This window comes from Phyllobates terribilis, unplaced genomic scaffold (genome assembly GCF_046119375.1).
Source record: "Phyllobates terribilis strain yellow unplaced genomic scaffold, ASM4611937v1 Scaffold_9__5_contigs__length_417890890, whole genome shotgun sequence".
Lineage (NCBI taxonomy): Eukaryota > Metazoa > Chordata > Amphibia > Anura > Dendrobatidae > Phyllobates > Phyllobates terribilis.
The window spans coordinates 303,851,570-303,871,610 of record NW_027362769.1 but is presented as its reverse complement, the minus strand read 5'-3'; positions in this window follow the sequence as shown (position 1 = coordinate 303,871,610).

The following is a 20,041-nucleotide window of genomic DNA, read 5'->3' as shown; positions in this document are numbered from 1 at the left end:
CATTTTCACACCAGGAAATAGGTAAAAATGGCACAAAAATTTGTCCCACTATTTCTACTGAATGTAGAAATACCCCATATGTGGCTGTACAGTACTGCTTAGCCATACGGTGAGACTTGAGAGGAACAAATCACTATTTGTCTCCTGGAGCACAGATTTTCATAGAATAGTTTGCGGACTCCATATACAGAGCCCCTAAGTGCTAAAAGAGCAGAATCCCCCCTGAAGTGACCCCATTTTGGAAATTATACTTCTTTGGAAACTTATCTACAGGTATAGTGACAATTTTGACTCCATGGATGTTTTCTAGAAAAAAGCAGCAGTGGATGTTGCTGAGTGAAAATAGTGCTCAGCTCATGCTTCTGGACACATGCACCCATAAATTATCATCGCTACAGAAATGCCAAACATGTGGACGCTATATGTGGCTTAGGCACACTGAGGTACAGAAGGGAGGGGGGCATTTGGATTTGGGAATGCAGAATTTCTTTTGTGGGGCAAGGAGCCATTTTGCTTTTCCATTGCCTTTGTACTACCAGTAACATGGAAGCCCCCTATATCTCCGTTAACGCATGACGGACCTGAGTGTGGACTTGCTTTTTTGGTGAATTGATTTGAAGCTTTTGTTGGGAACATTTTACATAACATTTTGGATCTACGTTGAGCACTTACGGTACTTTGGGGTTTCCATCTAAATCTCTGAGTGACTCGATTCAGATGAAAACCCCGAGGGATTCATTCACTACATTGAGGCAGCAGAGTTACTTTGGACTCCATCTGGCCTCTGTTCAGCGTTATCCTTCTTTTCAGAAGTGCACAAAACTGTGGCGGCTGCGCTTTATGCACTCCTAAAAGGACACTGCCGGATTATAGGTCAGATAGCGTCCACAGTGCCCCCAACTGCCTCACTATAGGGAATCTTCTGCCTGAATGACGTATTTCAGAGATTTACATGGAAAACCCGGTGTAAGCTGTTACGGGTCTGGGTGGTGGAACCTCTGTGCTTCAGTGCAAGGAGGGACCAGAGGGGCGTAACTAAGTGCCTACTTGGACTGACCAAGATCACACGGCGGCTTAGTCGACTCCGTGAACCAGGGAGGGACAGGGCAGGTGAACCAGGTGCCACTCTGGGACCGACCTTGTGTGAGAGCTGGTGACTCCCACCGGTCAGATGACAGGAGCTGACCGGTAGAGCGGATGAGCACGGCAGGAAGGCTGGCAGGTAATCCAGGTAGATAAGCAGGCAGGTACGGCTGATAGCCAGACAGGTGCTCCGGGTAGGCAAGCAGGCGGGAACGGCGGATAGCCAGACAGGTGCTCCAGGTAGGCAAGTTGGCTTGTACGGCAGGTAACTGGCAGATGCTCCAGGTAGGCAGGCTGGCGGGCACAGCAGGTAACTGGCAGGTGCTCCAGGTAGGCAGGCTGGCGGGCACGGCAGGTAACTGGCAGGTGCTCCAGGTAGGCAGGCTGGCGGGCACGGCAGGTAACTGGCTGGTGCTCCGGGTAGGCAGGCTGGCGGGCACGGCAGGTAACTGGCAGGTGCTCCGGGTAGGCAGGCTGGCGGGCACGGCTGATAGACTGGTGGGCAGGACTGTTAGACAGACTGGCTGGCAAGGCTGACAGGCAGCGGGACCTGAGGGCTGAGGAATGTGTTAGCACACAAAGCAACAACCTTGCACAGGCACCTCCATTTTGGAGGAGGTGCCTTATATAGGGTAAGTCCTCCGGCCATTGGCCGGGGATTCTTGAGGACGGCGCGCGTGGCCCCTTTAAGAGGGAGGGAGAGCGCGAGCCCTAAGCACTGTGCCCGGGGAGCTGCGCGCGGTGCGTGCCACAGCAGCAGCCGGAGGGGAGGAGGAAGACGCTGGACCAGGACCATGACAGTGAGGGGAACGGCGTCTCTGCCCGGCAGGAGGCAGAGACGCCGATGCTACGTAAGCGCTCAGCACAGGATAAATCTAAGCCGTGCCTTACTGCGATCTTTGGGAAGTAGAATGAACAAATCAACAGCAGGTGAAGAATTGTTTCTATTTATTTTTTACACCGGCTCCTCGTGCGGTATAAGCGATTTGATCACTTTTTTTCTTCGGGTCGGTGCGATTACAGAGATACCAGATTTATATAGTTTTTCTCTGTTTGGCTGCTGTCACACACTAAAACACACTTTTTATTGCAAAAACTCCTTTTTGCATCACCATATTTTGAGAGCTATAATTTTTCCATGCTTCAGTCCTGTGAGGACCTGTTTTTTGTGGGACAATTTTGGTACCATTATCGGGCACATGATCACTTTCTATTCCAATTTTTGGGAGGTAGAATGAACAAAAATCAACAATTCAGAAATTTTGTTTTTTATGCCATTCAGCATGTAGTAAAATTGACAAAGCAGCTTTATTCTTTGGGTCAGTATGATTACAGTGATACTACATTTATATAGTTTTTTTTTTTTAAGTTTTGACGCTTTTACACAATAAAAACGATTTTACAGAAAACAATTATTTTTGCATCGGTTTATTCTGAGAGCTATAACTTTTTTATTTTTCCACAGATAGAGCTGTATGGTGGTTTGTTTTTCAGCAATCCCATTTTTATTTACATTTGTCTTTTTGATATCATTTTATTTCACTTTTTTCTTCAGCGGTATGATGGAAAAGCATTGTTTTTTGCCCCGTTTTTTTACGGTATTCACTGAAGGAGTTAATTAGTGTGACAGTTTTATGGGGTGGGTTGTTCTGGATTCGGCAATACCAAATGTATAATATATACAGTGGGTGAAATAATTATTTGGTCCCTTGCTGTTTTTGTAAGTTTGCCCACTGACAAAGGCATGAACAGTCTATAATTTTAACCCCTTTCCGACGAGGTCAGTAATAGTATGTAGCTGCGCCCTGTGACTTATGGACCAGCTACATACTATTACGTGTGTGGCGATCGCGCCTGCACACAAGCGGTGCGGGGCGATCGCTGCCGGGTCTCAGCTGATTGTCACAGCTGAAACCCGGTGATATGTGCAGGGAGCGGTCCCGCACCGCTCCCAGCACATTAACCCCCGCAATGCTGCGATCGAAGTCAATAACAGCATTGCGGGGGCAAGGGGGGGAGGTGATCGCTATAATCACCTCTCCTGCCGGCGTTGTCATGACAACATCCGGGTCACCAGGAGACAGGAAGTTACTTTGGTCATGCGCAGTGCATGACCAAAGTAATGTCTCCCCTGTGTGCAGCGTTGACAGGCTGCATGGCATAGGGAGCTGCTGCTCTCTATGCCATGCAGCCGATCAGGCTGCAAAAAGTGAAAGTCCCATAGTGGGACAATGTGTAAAAGTAAAAAAAAGTAGGAAAGTGAAAAAAAAAAAAAAAAAATTGTAAAAATATATATATAAAAAGAAAAAAATAATCCCCCAAAAAATAAAAATATATTGAACCCATAATATTTATTTATTATAACAAAAAAACAATAAAAGTACATATATTTGGTATCGCCGCGTCTGGAATGACCTGACCTATCAAACTGTCCCACTAGTTAACCCCTTTAGTGAACACGGTAAAAAAAAAAAAAAAAAAAAAACGAAGTAAAAAGCAATGCTTTATCATCATGCTGCCAAATAAAAAATGGAATAACACGCGATCAAAAAGACGAATGTAAATAAAAATGGTACCGCTGAAAACATCATCTTGTCTCGCAAAAGAAAAGCCGCCATATAGCTCCACCATCCAAAAAATAAAGTTATAGCTCTCAGAATAAAGCGATACAAAAAAACCCATTTTTTCTAGAAAATAGTTTTTATTGTGCAAAAGCACCAAAACATAAAAAAATGATATGTATGCAGTACCACTGTAAACGTACTGATCCGAAGAATAAAGCTGCCTTATCAATTTTACCACACGCGGAGCTGCATAAAAAAAAAACATAAAAACAATTCAGGAATTGCTGGCTTTTGTTAATTCTGCCTCCCAAAAATCGGAATAGAAAGCGATCAAAAAATGTCACATGCCCGAAAATGGTACCAATAAAAACGTCAACTTATCACACAAAAAACAAGCCGTCACTTGACTCTGTCGGCTAAAATATGGAAAAATTATAGTTCTTAAAATATGGCGATGCAAAAACTAGTCTTTTAGTGTGTGACAGCTGTCAATCATAAGAACCCGATATGAATCTGGTATCGCTGTAATCGGACCGACCCGAAGAATAAAGTCGTCTAATCACTTATACCCCACGAGGAACGGTGTAAAAAAATAAACTGTAGGGTTAGGGTTGTGCCAGGGTTAGTGTTGTATTAGGGTTGGGGTTAGGGTTGTGCTAGGGTTAGGGTTGTCTAGGGTTAGTGTTGGGCTACGGTTAGTGTTGGGCTAGCGTTAGGGTTGAGCTAGGGTTAGGGTTGAGGTTAGGGTTGGGGTTGTATTAGGGTTGGGATTTTTTCAAAAGTAAAGAAAAAAAAATGATGACGATATGGTGACCAGTGTTGAGTGCAGGTGCTCGGGTATGCACTGAGTATCGTGGGTGTTCCAGTGACATGCTCGAGTCTCTGTCCCATATGCTTCGCGGCCAAAAAAACATTGCTGGGTTCTCCTGCCATGCACGAGCGATCCTCGCATGTTTTTTTATTGGGTGTCTAACAACCGTGAAACATGCGGGGCAGGGACTTGAGCATGTCACTCAAGCACCCGTGATACTTGGTGCATACCCGAGTACCAGAAGCAAACTCAAGTAGCAAGCACTTGCGCTCAAGACTAATGACAACTTATTCAATATGATGACCTAATGTTATCAAATTCTGTCATACCTCTGGGTTAAAAATGTACACTATACCCTTGATAAAATCCGTGAGGGGTCTAGTTTCCAAAATGTAATCAATTGTGGGGGGTTTCCATTATTTAGGTGCATCAGGGGCCCCTGAAATGCGACATGGTGTCCACTCTTGATTCCAGCCAATTTTGCGTTCAAAAAGTCACACAGTGCTTCTTCCCTTCTGAACCCTGACGTGCGCCCAAACAGTGTATTTTCCCCACATATGGGGTATTGGCTTACTCAGGAGAAATTGCACAACAGTTTTTAGGTTCCATTTTCTCCTCTTACCCTTGTGAAAATAAAAAAATTGAGGCTAAAAGATAATTTTTGTGGAAAAAGTTAGATTTTTTTATTTTCACGGCTCCATGTTATAAACTTCTGTGAAGCACCTGGGGGTTAAAGGTGCTCACTACACATCTAGATAAGCTCCCTGAGGGGTCTAGTTTCCAAAATGGTGTAAATTGTGGGGGTTTTCCACTGTTTAGGCACATCAGGGGCACATCCGCAAATTTTACATTCAAAAAGTCAAATGGCGCTCCTTCCCTTCCGAACCCTGCCATGCGCCCAAGCAGTGGTTTTCCCCCACATATGGGGTATCGGCTTACTCAGGAGAGATTGCACAACAAGTTACATGGTGCAATTTCTCCTGTTACCCTTATGAAAATGCAAAATTGGGGGCTGAAAATCATTTTTGTGGGAAAAATGTGAACATTTTATTTTCACTGCTCAATGTTATAAACTTTTGTGAAGCACCTTGGGGATCAAGGTGCTCACCACACATCTAGATAAGTTCCCTGAGAGGTCTAGTTTCCAAAATGGTGTCACTTGTGGGGGGTTTCTACTGTTTAGGCACATCAAGGGCTCTCTAAACGCAACATGGCGTCCGCTAATTATTCAAGCAAATTTTACATTCAAAACGTCAAATGGCGCTCCTTCCCTTCTGAGCCCTGCCGTGCGCCGAAACAGTGTTTTTTCCCAACGTATGGGGTATCTGCGTGCTCAGGGGAAATTGCACAACAAATTTTGGGGTCAATTTTTTCCTGTTACCTCTGCAAAAATAAAAAAAAATTGGGTCTAAAGTAACATTTTTGTGAAAAAAGTTAAATGTTCATTTTTTTTCTTCTCCATTCCAAAAATTCCTGTGAAGCACTTGAAGGGTTAATAAACTTCTTGAATGTGGTTTTGAGCACCTTGAGGGGTGCAGTTTTTAGAATGGTGTCACTTTTGGGTATTTCTGTCATAAAGGCCCCTCAAAGTCAAATGTGATTTGGTCCCAAAAAAAATGGTTTTGCAAATTTTGTTGTAAAAATTAGAAATTGCTGGTCAACTTTTAACCCTTATAGCTCTCTAATAAAAAAAAAAAATTGGTTCCAAAATTGTGCTGATGTAAACTAGACATGTGGGAAATGTTATTTATTATCTCTTATTTAAGGGCATAAAAATTAAAATTTTGAAAATTACGAAATTTTCAACATTTTCGCCAAATTTCCGATTTTTTCACAAACGCAAGTGATATCAGAGAAATTTTACCACTATCATAAAGTACAATATGTCACGAAAAAAAACAATCTCAGAATCAGCGGGATCCGTTGAAGCGTTCCAGAGGTATTACCTCATAAAGTGACAGTGGTCAGATTTGTAAAAATTGGCCCGGTCATTAACGTACAAACCACCCTCGGGGGTAAAGGGATTAAGGGTAGCTTAATTTTAACATTGAGAGATAGAATATCCAAAAAAAATCAAGAACATCACATTGTATAAATTATATACTTATTTCTCACTGCAAAATGCAAAAAAATTATTTGATCCCCTACAAACCATTATGAGTTCTGGCTCCTACAGACCAGATAGACACTCCTAATCAACTCGTTACCTGCATTAAAGACAGCTGTGTTACATAGTCACCTGTATGAAAGACTGCTGTCGACAGACTCAATTAATCAGTCAGACTCTAACCTCTACAACATGGGCAAGACCAAAGAGCTTTCTAAGGATGTCGGGGACAAGATCATAGACCTGCACAAAGCTGGAATGGGCTACAAAACCATAAGTAAGATGGTGGGTGAGAAGGAGACAACTGTTGGTGCAATAGTAAGAAAATGGAACAAATACAAAATAACTGTCAATCGACATCGATCTGGGGCACCATGCCAAATCTCATCTCGTGGGGTATCCTTGATCATGAGGAAGGTGAGAGATCAGCCTAAAACTACACGCGGGGAACTTGTTTATGATCTCAAGGCAGCTGGGACCAAAGTCACCAAGAAAACCATTGGTAACACATTACGCCTTAAAGGTTTAAAATCCTGCAGTGCCCGCAAGGTCCCCTTGCTCAAGAAAGCACATGTGCAGGCCTGTCTGAAGTTTGCCAATGAACAGCTGGATGATTCTGTGAGTTATTGGGAGAAGGTGCTGTGGTCAAATAAAACAAAAATTGAGCTCTTTGGCATTAACTCAACTCGCTGTGTTTGGAGGAAGAAGGATGAGTACAACCCTAAGAACATTGTCCCTTCCGTGAAGCATGGTGGGTGAAACATTATACTTTGGGGGTGCTTTTCTGCAAAGGGGACATGACGACTGCACCGTACTGAAGGGAAGATGGATGGGGTCATGTATCGCGAGATTTTGGCCAACAACCTCCTTCCCTCAGTAAGAGCATTGAAAATGGGTCATGGCTGGGTCTTCCAGCAAGACAAAGACCCAAAACATACAGCCAAGGCAACAAAGGAGTGGCTCAAAAAGAAGCGCAGTAAGGTCATGGAGTGGCCTAGCCAGTCTCCAGACATTAATCCCATAGAAAACTTATGGAGGGAGTTAAAGCTCTGAGTTGCCAAGCGACAGCCTCAAAATCTTAATGATTTAGAGATGATCTGTAAAGAGGAGTGGACCAAAATTCCTCCTGACATGTGCGCAAACTTCATCATCAACTACAAAAAACGTATGACTGCTGTGCTTGCCAACAAGGGTTTGCCACCAAGTATTAAGTGTGGTTTTCCAGAGGGATTCAATACTTATTTCTCACTGCAAAATGCAAAAAAAATATCTAATTTATACAATGTGATTTTCTTCATTTTTTGGGGGATATTCTATCTCTCAATGGTAAAATTAACCTACCCTTAAAATTATAGACTGTTCATGTCTTTGTCAGCGGGCAAACTTACAAAAACAGCAAGGGATCAAATACTTATTTCCCCCACTATTTATTTTTTTTTATTATTTTCAGACTTTATAAAAAAATATTTTTACAATTTTTTTAAACTTTTTTTTAACTTTTTTACTTAGTCCCTCCATGTGACTTTGACTTTCAACAGCCTGATCACTGTTATAAACCATTGCAATGCACAAGCATTGCAATGGTTTATAACTGTCAGTGCTGCACTGACACAAGTCCCTTAGACCATGCTCTGCTACTATCTAGCCCCTGGCCTGCCTTCTAAATGCGATCGATATCTATCACAGCATTTACTGCAGGGGTATCAAACACGCGAGCCACATGCAGTCCTTGAGGCTCTGTTGTGCGGCCCTCGGACCCCTGAGACAATCGCATCCAGCGAGCCAAGGGCCCGTAGACGTCAGCTCTTCTTTTAAAGTGAATGTGCGTCCTATCACGCACATAAATTGAAATGTATTGCGGCAAAAGAACAGCTCTCTGCACCGCAATACCAGCCACTGTTCAATCAGAGGCCAGCAGCTGATGTCAGTGTCCCAGCGTGGCCACACATGATGTCATTGCTAAGCGCCGCCCTGCTGTGGAGCTGCTGTTTGCCGAGGGAGCGAGGTCTGGTGAGAAGATTTTTTTTAATGTGTATGAGCGCAGAATGGGGTACATTATTACAAGAAGGAGACCAGGATGGGGACATTTCCATAAGATGGGTAAGATGGGACCAGGATGGGAACATTTCTGTAAGATGGAACCAGGATGGGGACAATACTATAAGATGGGACCAGGATGGGGATATTATTACAGGACAGGGGACATTATTACAGGCTGAGGGACATAATTACAGGACAGGAGCATTATTACAGGCTTGAGGACATTATTACAGGACAGGGGACATTATAACAGGCTTATACACATTCTTACAGGATGGGGGCCAGAATTACCATTTGAGGCTAATTGTAAAAGTATATTACTGTAAGGGGCCTATTTAGGGTAAAAAAAAAAGGAAAACATTTAAAAAAAAAAAGTAAAATAAAGAATGAAAAAATAATGGAATACTATTTGGCCACTAAAATTGCTGTTTTATGTATACATTGAAGACCTGTACCATAACCTGTATGATAAACACCATTAAAGCGGGCACTGCTCCTGGCAGTGAGAGCCAGGTGTCAGCTGTGTTATCAGATGAACACCCAGCGACAATCGAACGTTCACAGATTCTGTACTGGGTATATCCAAGGTCTGGAAGGGGTTAAAGTGGAGAAAAGCAATTTTGCTCTATGCTGCGATACTCTGGTTCACTTTATGCGGAATAAAAGATAAATATTAAAGAATTTTTTTAAAATATATATATATATATATATATATATATATATATATATATAGTTTAGCTATCCCCCCATCCCTACCAAAAGCATATTTGGTATGTGTGACATGCAGAAGTAATGCTGTTGCTTCAAAAGCATCCAGCAACTATAAGAGTTAACACAACCACTAGATACAGGAAGTGTTGTGCTTCAGAAGCATCCAGCAACTAGAGGGGTTAACACAGTCACAAGAGAGAGGGAGTGGTTAGCCGGCCCCAGGAGGATTTACTATTCTGGCTGCAGCCAAAGGGAGAAGTGGTGTGTGATCTGTATCTCACAGAAGTGCAGGAAAGAGAACAGGATTCAAGCCCAGGGTGAAGCACAACACAGGTCAGATACCCTGCACTGTTAGTTGACGAAGTCTATTATTGAGCAGGAAGATAAGGACTGGAAGGAATTGTGTCACAGAGATCATCTCCCTCATCAAACCCTCCCCCCATCCATCTCCATGCAGGATAAAGAATGCTGTGTACTAGTGAGTCCTCCTGAAGGAAAAGCCTGCTGTTTATGCATAGAAGTGTGCTGCCAAGAGATCTAATCTGTGCTGAATTATGCTACTGAAGAGACTGACGTTACTGTGCCTGCTTTATGAGACTGTACTGTAATGAAGATTGTTGCTGTAATAACCCTGATCTGCACTGGCCGTGCTTCAAATTAAATTCCACTGTTAAACTGTTGAAAAAGACTCTTGTCAGATGTGTCTGGTCAGCAACAGAATCTATCGTGTGCCTGAGAGAAGCTGCAGCCTATGGTTGCCCTGAATAACGGTTCCCCCAGGATTCCAACAAATTCATGTAACCGGTTTCGCCCCTATCTGAACTTAGGCGGTGTGCGTGTAACATATGGTCACGTCTGAAATAAAAATCAGCTCTATGAAAATATATATTTTTTGGGGTCACCACTCTTCCCTCCCAAAAAATGCAATAAAAAGAGATTACAATGTCATATGTACCCTATTATTACAATACACATTTCTAAAAATAAAGTACCACTAAAATAATAATAAAAACTGGACAACTTAAGTACATGTGGCCAGGTAATTTTTACTGCACAATGAATGTCGTAAAAAAACATATTCCAAAAAAACAATGGAAATGCGTTATTTTTCTTTTCAATTTCATCGCATTTGGAATTTTTTTCTTGTTTTCCAGAAATTGGACAGTAAAATGAATGGAGGAATTCAAAACTACAACTTGTCAACCCCAAAAATAAGAAAATAAGCCCTTATTTGAATCACTGTAAGATTGTGACCACAACACATTTAAATTATTTCCCAATGGAAAAAAGTAGCATTGTAACCATTAAAGTGGGCCAACGGTCCATGAAATATTTTTAGATTGCAGGTTTTTTTTCTCATAAAGCAGTGAATATGTTTGTGGGTGATACTGTATTGTAGCTCTAAAATAAACTTCCACCTTTTAAAATCATGTCATTTTCTCTGGCATGTGTACAGCTAAAAGATACATATTGAAAATGGTAAAGATGACCCTTCAAGTACTCTGAACTGAATTCTGTAATAAAGGCCGTGGTTATATGACGCGCCCCCTGGGCCGTGGGGTACCCGGAGCCGGGCCGGTCGTTGCTAGGGGAGATGTCACAGTGGCAGTGACCCGGTCCGTGACCCAGGGTGGTCAATAAAAGGGGATTTTATAGTTTTTGTATTTAATGTTCGTGACGCCACCTGTGGTATGCAGCTATATGGAGCCGCCGCTGTGGTGCAGATCCTCTGGAGCTGTTGTTAATGCAGCAGAGTTGGTTCAGCTCTCCACAGGTAAAGCTAAGCTCCAGGGCGGTGCTGTGATGGTAAATGATGAGGTAGCTGTTGTTGTGCAGCATAGTGCGGGGCTGGTTATGGCGCAGCAATAATTCACAGAGACAATGGGGTGCAGTCTTCAAGGTTTACTCACGATTATCACATTTCTCCTGGTTACAACAGCCAATTATCACCACCCACGTCGTTCTGCGTTCACCGAGGCAGGGGTTCAGCAATCCCTCAGGTATGTCAGAAGTACTTAACGGGACCCCGTTCTGTGTGCCTTTCTCAGTCATCTTCCTGCGCTGGCTCTCACGCTCCTGCCCTGCGCCTCACAATCAGTGTCCCAAGCCGGTAACCTCAGACCTTGGCGGGCAACCTGGAGTTCCCTGGATCCTGTGCGGCTACCTTTTCGGTGATTAATTGCGGCTGTGGGCAACTACACCCTAAAAGTGCTGTCCTGGTAGATTCGGGCGTACGGGTGGCCTCCAGCACTTCCCGTACCCCTAGGATCCCCTCTTTCTTTCTGGAGTCTTCCTCCCTGCTCCTCTCTCAGTCTGTCCTGGGCCTCTCTCTAGGCTCTCCTTCTGAGCAGAGCTCTTACAGAGCTCCTGCTCCTCTCACTGTCCTCCTCTGACTGAACTCACTTCTCAAGATTGCTTCCCTCTTTATACTATTCCTAATAAGTGCCCCCCTGATTTACTTCCTCCACCCACACCCACTACATCGTTCCCCCTACTTTGGATCCCCCCCACTCCAGCCAGGGACAGGGCTCAGCAGGGAAGCGACGCATCTTGCCCCTCCTGCTGGTCTGGAGTAGTGTAGTGTTGGACGCAGGTGTTAGGGTTCCGGGCAGCACTCTATCCTTACCTGACAGTGAGATACCACACCTCTGGGTGAGATGCAGTACCTCTCTGGCGACTGAACCCGCAGGGGCGCCACATAAGATTCATCAACCAGGACGACGTAAGCCATTCCAGATCTATCACGTCAATCTAATCAAGCTGTGGCAAGACAGAGAGGCTGTTGAAGCTCCGTGCTTGCTGGTCAAACCAGAAGGCAAGGTTGGAGGAGTCACAATAGCGGAGACGCTGACGAAGGCCCAAAAACAGTAGTGTTGGGAGTTGCAGAGGAACAGCGATCCGTTCTTGGAATTACCGGGGTGCACAAAGGTCATAGAACATGAGGTTCTGACGGAGCCACTTGTGTGGGTGAACTTGAAGACCTATCGAATTCCAGAGGCCCGACAAGAATTGATATCCAAGGAATTGGATCGGATGTTGAAACTCGGGGTCATTGAAAAGTCCAAGAGCGGTTGGTCGAGCCCGATTGTTCTGGTCCCAAAACCCGATGGCGAGTGGAGATTCTGCAATGACTATCGGAAATTGAATGAAGTCTTCAAATTCGACTCATATCCGATGCCGCGTGCCGATGAGCTGATTGAGAGTCTCGGGGCCAGCAAGGTACATAACCACCTTGGATTTGACGAAGGGATATTGGCAGATCCCCATGGCACAGGGACCAAAAGAGAAGACTGCGTTTTCTACACCGGATGGATGCTTCCAGTATGTCCAGATGCCATTTGGACTGCAAGGGGCCCCTGCCACCTTCCAGAGAGGCATGGATCAAAACCTTGCACCCGATAAGAAATACGGCGCGGCATACCTGGATGATATTGTTATCTTCAGCCCAGACAGGGAAAGCCATCTGGAAAAGGTCCAGGCGGTGTTTGATGCCCTAAGAAAGGTGGAGTTTTCAATAAACCCGAGAAAATGTGCCATGGGGAAAGAAGAAGCCAAGTACCTGGGATATACTGTATAGTGGGTAGAGGCTAGATCAAACCCCAAATTACTAAAGTGGAAGCAATCTAAAGTTGGCCAAAACCGCTGTCGAAAGCAAGTTAGAGCCTTCATGGGAATCGTGGAATACTACAGGAGGTTCATCCCAAACTTCGCCATGATAGCTGCACCCCTGACTGACCTCCTTAATGGGACAAAATCAGCCATGGCCAAGTGGATTGCAGAGGCAGGGACGGCCTTCCAAGAGATGAAAGTTGCTTTGTGTAGGCAACCGGATCTGGTTGCCCCCAACCTCAAGAAAGAATTTGTACTCCAGACAGATCCCTCAGATGTTGGTTTAGGAGCAATCCTTTCCCAGGAGATACACGAGGAGGAGCACCCTGTTCTCTACCTCAGTAGGAAGCAGTCCTCATGCGAGAAAAATTATTCTGTCATAGCGAAGGAGTGCTTGGCCATAAAGTGGGTCGTGGACACGTTATGGTACTATCTGTTAGGGTGAAAATTTAGATTGTTATCCGACCATGTCCCACTCAGATAGATGAGTGAAAAAAAGGGAAAAATGTCACGGTCACCCACTGGTTTTTAGCCCTACATGATTTCAACTTCCATGTAGAGCATAGAGAAGGGAAGCTACATGGTAATGCTGATGCCCTCTCAAGAATCCCCTGTCTGGTAGTAGAAGGTGCCAAGCCCCACAGCTTTAGGCAGAGGGGGGAGGTATGTAAGGTGGCTAACAGACGTATAGTGGATGGGAGGTATGTATCACAGAGATGGCTGTCCTCTGTGATGTAACCCGGAGTGTTGCTCTAGTGCACATAAGCACTAAGTGTACTGATTGGTGCATCTGGGACCGGGCTATGGGTAGCTTGGAGAGATGGGCGGGTCCAGCTAACCACATGCCTCACCTCTGGGTGTGGTTAACAACCAATAAAATGGAGGCCGTTTGTTTGGCACATGGTCTGTGTTTGTGGTATCCAGACTGAACCAGTGAGCTGAACGCTACCCAGCCTGTGTGCCCACAGGACTGGCTAACCAGAGACTTTGCCTTAAGGACTCTTTACTTTGTTTTGCTTGCACACAAGGCTGTTTGTTTTCCTTTTGCTTTTGCCGGGTTTATGAATCAATAAACCGACATGGACATTTAAAGGAACATGCCTCCTGTTTGCCTCCCGATGCTCCTGAGTGAGTAAAACCCAATAACATGCTTATTTCCTTTGTATGTAGTGGAACAACAGAAAGAACAACAGGGAAAAAAAGGCAAATTGAATATAATTTCACACAAAAGTAAAATTGTTGGCACCCTCAACTTAATATTTGGTCGCACACCCTTTAGAATAAATAACTGTAATCAATTGCTTCCTATAACCATCAACAAGCTTCTTACACCTCTCTACTGTAAGGTAAGTAAGTACTCATTGTTGCAGTCATGGCAACACACCAGCGTGTCTCCTCAGTGCACGTTTCACGTGTGTTGCTTCCTCGGGGGCGTGTGTAAGCAACACACGTAAAACGCTTGTTGGGTAGACAGATCTGGAGTGTTACAATGGGTACTTACCTTTAAAAAGCTCCCCACTAGCTGTGTGTTCATGTTTGGGACCCGGTCCTGCTCAGCATTTATTCACACAGGACGTCACTATGACGCAGGGTAAGGTTTTAATATTAGAGGTTAGGACCATCCCGAATTTGGGTACACCTTAACTTTGACAGGATAGCTTTTACGCTTCTCTTGATCAAAATAGTGTTTACTAAATACCCAATGTTATTTTTATGCGCTACAGCTTTTACTTATTTACTTACAGCAGGGTATTTGTTTATTTTATTTCAGAATTCTCAGAATCAGTGGGATCCGTTGAAGCGTTCCAGAGGTATTACCAGATAAAGTGACACTGACAAAACCCAAGACAGAAATAGACTAAGCCCAAACACACAGCTAGAATATTATTTCTTCACATATTGTACTTCAAGATAGTGGTAAAATTTGTTCGATATAACTTGCATTTATTTGTGAAAGAATTGGAAATTTGGCAAAAATGTAGAAAATTTCACAATTTTCAAACTTTTAATTTTTATGCTCTTAAAAAAGAGAGCTAAGTCACACAAAATAGTTAATAAATAACATTACGTGTCTACTTTACATCAGCACAATTTTTGAAACTTTTTTTTTTGTTAGGAAGTTAAAAGTTGACCAGCGATTTCTAATTTTTCCCACAAAATTTACAAAACTATTTTTTTTAGGGACCACATCACATTTGAAGTGACTTTGAGAGGCTTTTATGACAGAAAATACCCAAAAGTGATACCATTCTAAAAACTGCACCCCTCAAGGTGCTCAAACCCACATTCATGAACTTTATTAAGTCTTCAGGTGCTGCACAGGAACAGTGGAAACCCCCCACAAATGATCTCATTTTGAAAACTAGACCCCAATAGGAACTTATCTAGATGTGTGGTGAGCACCTTGAGCCCCCAGGTGCTTCACAGAAGTTTATAATGTGTAGCCGTAAAATGTAAAAATCACATTTTTCCCACAAAAATGTTCTTTTAGCCCCAATTTTTTTTTTCACAAGTATAACAGGAGAAAATGGATCGAAAAATATGTTGTGCAATTTCTCATGAGTACGCCGGTACCCAATTTGTGGGGGAAAACTACTGGGTGGGCGCACGGCAAGGCTCGAAAAGGAAGGAGTGACGTTTTAGAACGCAGACTTTGATGGAATGGTCTGCCGGAGTCATGTTGCGTTTTGGAGAGCTCCTGATGTGCCTAAACAGTGGAAACTCCCAACAAGTGACCCCATTTTGCAAACTAGACCCCTCAAGGAATTTATCTAGACATGTGGTGAGCACCTTGAACCCACAGAATTTTACAATGTTGATCTGTGAAAATGAAAAAAATTATTTTTCCCACAAAAATGTTCTTTTAGTCCCAATTTTTTTCATTTTCACAAGGAGAGCAGGAGAAAATGGACCCCAATTGTTGTGCAATTGCTCCTCAGTACAGAATGAATCAATAAATCTAGGAGTGCAGTGATCATATTGGCACCACATGTGCATCACAGAATTTTATACCATTGGACGGTGAAGAAAGAATAATTGAATTTTTACCACTAAAATGTTGTTTTAGCCCCGAGTTTTTAATTTTTGTAAGGGCTAGTAGGAAAAAATGGGCCTCAATTTGTTGTACAAAAGTTCTCCCGAGTGCGCCAATACCCTACATGTAATCGGCAAATACTTTCCAGGCACAGTGCAAGGTTCAGAAGGGAAGGAGCGCCATATTATAGTGCAGATTTTACTGTTATGGTTTGCGGGTGCCATGACCCACTGGGAGAGCCCCTGAGGTGCCATAACAGCAGAATCCCCCTAGGGTACACAATATTGACACCACAGGTGTGTCACAGAATTTTATACCATTGGGCAGTGAAGAAAAAATTATTTCCTTTTTTACACCAAAATTTTATTTAGCCCCAGATTTCACGTTTTCACACAGGGAAATGGGTACAAATGGCCCCAAAATTTGTCCCACAATTTCTGCTGAATGTAGAATGTAGAAATGCCCCATATGTGGCTGTACTGTACAGTACAGCTTAGCCATACAGCAAGACTTAGGAGGGACGGAGCGATATTTGCCTCCTGCAGTGCAGATTTTTCTAGAATAGTTTGCAGACTCAATATACATAGCCCCTAAGTGCTAGAAGAGCAGAATACCCCCTCAAGTGACCCCATTTTGGAAATTATACCCCTTTGGGTGTAGTGACGATTTTGACTCCATGGGTGTTTTCCTGAAACAAGCAGCAGTGGATGTTGCTGAGTGAAAATTTCAAACTGCCATTATAGTGCCCAGTACATTATGCCGAGCTTATACTTCTGGAGAAACGCACCTGTAAATTAGACGGGCTTTCATCGCTACGGAATTGCCAAACATGTGAATGCTAAATGTGGTTTAAGCACATTGGGACTCAGAAGGGACAGGGGCATTTGGATTTGTGAGTGCAGAATTCGCTGGATTCCTTTTGGGGGTGATGAGCCATAGTGCTTTTCCAGAGCCTTTGTACTACCAATAATTTGGAAGCCCCCTAAATTTGCGTTAACAAATTACGGACCTAAGTGGGGACTTGTTTTTTTTGTGGATTGAGTTGAAGCTTTTATTGGGAACATTTTACATAACATTTGGGATCACATTTATCCTGCGCTCTATGCTGAGCACTTACTTAGGGGCTTCCATCTAAATCTCAGAGTGACGTGACTCTGAGATGAAGCCCCCAGGGATCCATTCACTGCAATGAGGCAACTCTAAACTCCATCTGGCCTCTGTTCAGCATTGTCCTTCTTTTTAGAAGTGCACAAAACGGTGGCGGACCACGCTTTTATGCACGCCTAAAAAGATGGACACTGCTGGATCATAAGCCAGACAGCATCTACAGTGCCTCCATCTGCCTCATTATAGGCAATCTTCTGCTGGGGGTTCCATCTGAATCATTTCAGACATTTACACAGAAACCCTGGTGTAAGCGCTCAGTGTAGAGTGCAGGATAAATGTGAGCCGAGCCTTACTGCGATATTTGGGAGGCAGAATAAACAAATCAATAGCAGGCGAAGAATTGGTTCTATTTATTTTTTACACCATTCCTCGTGGTGATTGGATGACTTTATTCTTCGAGTAGGTGTGATTACAGCGATACCAGATTTATATAATTTTTGGCTGCTGTCACACAATAAAAGACGCTTTTTATTGCTAAAACAAGTTTTTCCATCGCCATATTTTGAGAGCTATAATTTTTCCATATTTCTGCCAACAGAGTCATGTGAGGGCTTGTTTTTTGTAGGACGAGTTTACATTTTGATTAGTACTATTTTCGGGCACATAAAGTTTTTCGATCGCTTTCTATTCCAATTTTTTTGAAGGCAGAATGAACAAAAACAGCAATTCAGGAATTTTTTTTTTTTTTTTTATGCCGTTCCACGTGTGTTAAAATTGATAAGGCAGCTTTATTCTTTTGGTCAGTACAACCACAGTGATACCACTTTTATATATTTTTTTATGTTTTGACTCTTTTACACAATAAAATTGTTTTATAGAAAAAATAAATATTTTTGCATCACTGTATTCTGAGAGCTATAACTTTTTTATTTTCCACTGATGGAGCTGTATGGCGGCTTGTTTTTTTGCGAGACAAGATGACGCTTTGAGTGATACCATTTTTATTTACATTCGTCGATCGTTTGATCGCGTTTTATTCCACTTTTTGTTTGGCGGTATGATGAAAATGCATAGTTTTTTTTGCACAGTTTTTTTTTTGCGATGTTCACTGAAGGGGTTAACTAGTGTGATACTTTTATGCAGCTGGTCGTTCCGTACGCGGCGGTACCAAATATGTGTACTTTTTTTTTTTACATAAAAATAAAAATTTATGGGTACAATATATATATATATACAGTGCTGCTCACCTTGGCACCCCTTCATTTTTTTCATAGACTGTACAATATCTTCAGAAATAAATGGAAATGTACCAAAGTTATATCCTCAGGATTTTTTAATTAGTGGTCCAAAGTAATACAACAATAAAACATTGCTTTCAACTTCCATGTTGCAATTTCAAAGGAGAAACAGAATAAAAAGCATGTGCAGCAATAAAGGCACCACTAATTAATACTTGGTTGCACACCCTTTGGCATTGCTGACAGCATCCAAACGTTTCTTGTAGCCCTGTATAAGCTTCTTGCACTTCTCAGCTGGAATTTTCTCCCACTCTTCCTTTGCAGTTTGTTCAAGCTCTTGAATGTTTGCAGGGTTCTTTTTCCCAATGGATGATTTCAGCTCACTCCAAAGATTTTCAATGGGATTGAGGTCATGACTCATTGTTGGCCATTTTAAAACAGTCCATCTTTTCTTTTTCAACTATTCCTGTGTACTTTTGGATGTATACTTTGGGTCACTGTCTTGCTGGAGGACCCATGATCTTCGACTCAAACCAAGTTTTCTTGCACTTGGTAGGACATTTCACTCTAAAATCTCTTGATAATTCTCTGATTTCATGATTCCTGTGATACGGTCAAAGCCTCAAGTACCAGACGCAGCAAAGCAACCCCACAGCATTATGGATCCTCCACCATAACTGTTGGTAAGGTGTTCTTTTCTTTATAAGTTTCATTGCATCATCTGTAAACAAACTGTTGCTTTGCAATGCCAAAAAGCTCTATTTTTGTTCCATCTGTTCGCAGAACATTTTCCCAGAAGGATTGTGGTTTGTCAAGGTACTCTTTGGCAAAGATCAGTCGTTCCTTTTTATGTCTTTTCTTCAGCAATGGTTTCTTCCTTGGCCTTCACACATGAAAATCTATTTGGTTTAGTGTGCGGTGTATGGTACTTGTTGAAACAATGACCCCAGACTGTTCCAGGTTGAACTTCAGGTCTTTGGATATTTGACGTGGAGTTTCTTCCACCATTCGCACCAATCTTCGAAGACATCTCTTGTCAATTTTCCTCTTTCCCCCAAGTCCAGAGAGGTTCTTGATGATTCCATGCTTGGCAAACTTCTTAAGAACATTTCAGCATTGGATCAGAGCTGCTGCTTTTTGTGAGCAAAGCATTTCTTTGCCTGTTTTTAAACAGTGTTTTACTTCAAGGAAAGAAGCAGCTGTGATCCCCTGCGTTAATGTCTATGTACTCTTTTGCTTCATCCCCTGCCCAGGAGCTGTGGTATGATCAGACCATGTCCTTGCACGGTCAGACATAGCCATTACACAGTACACAGCAGGGGAACATTTATAAGATTATCTCAGCACAGGAACATTTTATTTAAATTCATTCAATTGTGGAAGTTATTATTATTCCAAGATCTATTGATTAAAATTAACTTTTGTTTGTGGGAAAACCCCTTTAAGTAGCTCTGATGTATAATATATGTCTGAATTGTTGTATTATTTGTAGGCCGCGATGCTTCTATAGGGGACTCGAGTGCTTCCCACCAAGGCTCATCCTGTAATGTAGGAATTAAAGAGAACCTGTCATGTCCTGTGTAGTATCTAAACTGCCCCCATTGCATTGTTAGTGATGCAATGTGCATCACTAACACGCTTTTTTCATTAAAATCGGCGTTAATATAATTTGTTAAAACCACTTTATATGTTTATATCATACCTGCTCGTTTAGTCATAGGTGTGTGATTCCTCACA